Source organism: Aplysia californica, unplaced genomic scaffold (assembly GCF_000002075.1).
Source record: "Aplysia californica isolate F4 #8 unplaced genomic scaffold, AplCal3.0 scaffold00407, whole genome shotgun sequence".
Taxonomy (NCBI): domain Eukaryota; kingdom Metazoa; phylum Mollusca; class Gastropoda; order Aplysiida; family Aplysiidae; genus Aplysia; species Aplysia californica.
The window spans coordinates 298,241-300,485 of NW_004797677.1; the positions used below are offsets into that span (position 1 = coordinate 298,241).

Genomic DNA, 2,245 nt, shown 5'->3' on the forward strand with positions numbered 1-2,245 from the left:
AATCTATACGCTGCCTTACGCTTTTCTCCCCCAAACGTCTTCGCGTTGTTGTTTTTTTTTCTCTGTCTTTTTTTTTCTTCTACTTTTCTCTTTTTATTTTCTACGTCTCACCTGTCTTGAGGGCAAGGTCCAGCCACTGAAACAGTTCTGTTGTTAAACAGGATGAGTTGTCGGCCCGTTCCAGCGGGAGAAAGCAGACGTGCCTGGCGGAACTAATTTAAAACCAGTTGAGTTGTCTAGACGCGTCGCACAGAACCCAACCTCGAGGCTTTGTGAGATCCTTTTCTAGTTCCTGAAAAGAAAAGGGGAATGCAGAATTGGTTAAGTCATATCGCGTTCAAAATATTGTGTGTGTGTGTGTGTGTGTGTGTGTGTGTGGGGGGGGTGATAGCACTTTAAAAAGAAATATGCTGGAATGCTACATCTTCCCTATATTCCTATAGGGCGCAGAGACCTGGACTTTGATAAAGAAAGAAAGAACACCAAATAAAATAGGCGTTTGAAATGTGTTGCTACCGTAGAATGGCCAGAATAAGTTGGAAAACAAAAAAGACTAACAAGGAGGTATGTCAGATTCTACATGATACAGGACAAACCCTGTTGAATATATAAAATGTAGAAAAATGCAGTACGTTGGCCGCTTAAAACGACACGAGCCAATTGTGAAAGAGCTGCTTGAACTTGAAGGAAACATGTGGGTCAAGAGATCCAGGGGAAGACAAAGAAAAATATGGATAAATAACATAAGAACATGGGCTGGCCTGGATATGGCAGAATGTGAAGCGACAGCTCGCGGCTGTGAAAGATGGAGGGTCATTACACGTCAACCTCTGAGTCAGATATGACACCTCCAGAAAAAAATAGCAGGGAAAATGTGTGTGCATGCTTTTCCTGACTAAAGGATACTGTAAAGCAGTCTCGGAGTTTGGTAAAGATTTAGTGGTTTAATTAAAGAGAATCTCTTCAGCATAATCAAGCGTGACGCCACATGAATATCCTATGGCTGGTTCGAGAGCAGACATGTTATAGATAAACTCCATTAGACAGCAACTTCCATTTCTTTCAATTCTGATCCCCCCTCGTTACGATGTTTATTTGATAGGCAATAGTATAAAGTGTAAAGCGAATAGAGCTTTCTGTAGACTGCGGTTATCTGGTATATATATACATATAATGTAACATTAATACAATAAAAATACAGCATACTATACAAACAGACTATACACCAATAATACGTTTTTTCACAGATTTAAATACTGAAAACCAGAAAGGAGATACATAAAAGATGACCCCCCCCCCTTTCCCCCAATCCACCATGCCTCAACACAAAAAGAAAGCAGAAGATTTGAATTCTCTACAGAGAGCGATTTGAGAAATCTCACACTCGGTCTTCCAGAAGACATCGAAAAGACAATGGTACCCAGGGGACTTTTCTTTCAACAAAAGCCCTACCTTCTTTCTTCCTTTCTCTTTTTCAGGATGAATGTTTTAATATTTCAATGTTTTCTCTTTATATTTTTTCCGGGCGGGATGTGGGGTGGGGGTGAAGGGGTGGCGATTTTTTCTTTGGGGTGAGGTGAGGTGGGGTGAATTTAAATATCTTAACTCTTTTTACACAAAGATCTTGCTCGTGTTCTCAACAATGCCATGCTGGCCATTCTTTGTGTAGAGCTCTGTTCCAGAATTCAAATTACAAGTTAACCTCAAATAAGGTATAACTTCACTTCAGCATCTGACAATGGCACCAGCAGAGCTCTTGTCATGACTGTATGATTTGCGAACTTACAGAACATTAGTGTGAAGCCAAAAAAAATGAAACAACTACAATTTTAAAAAAAATCTCCATGACGCCAATGAGTTTGAAGAGACCAGGGGAGAAATGCATTAGTCATAGTTTAACATTATTACCTTTAACAGTGCAGGTCTATTTTTGGTTTTTCCCATTTAATTGTCCGAGGGAGAAAAGACATTATTCATAATTTCAAACAATCGCCTTCGTCCGTTTTGATCTATATTTGGCTTCCTCCATTTTATTCATGAAGAATCAGTATTGCCAGCCAGAAACAGCCGTAGTCACGAACAAGTCATATAATAAATCTACAGCAAATTACATGGAAAAACCCCCGACAGTAGCACATTATTGTGAACACGCGAGAGAAGTAGTCCTCAATTTCTATTTTTATTATTTGTCGTGTCTTCTGTAATTCTCTCTCTCTCTCTCTCTCTCTCTCTCTCTCTCTCTTTC

The 2,245-nt window shown here is 39.6% G+C and overlaps 1 protein-coding gene across 2 annotated transcripts in view; it reads right to left on the reverse strand.

Annotated features, from left to right (window-relative positions):
- The window catches only part of LOC101859657 (sex peptide receptor), a 159,122-nt gene that overhangs the window by 49,862 nt on the left and 107,015 nt on the right, over positions 1-2,245 (reverse strand). For both annotated transcript variants that reach the window (XM_005104163.3, XM_005104162.3), the window contains one exon: positions 112-292. The gene's annotated coding sequence lies outside the window, so the exon portion shown is untranslated. The remainder of the gene's footprint in view (positions 1-111; positions 293-2,245) is intronic.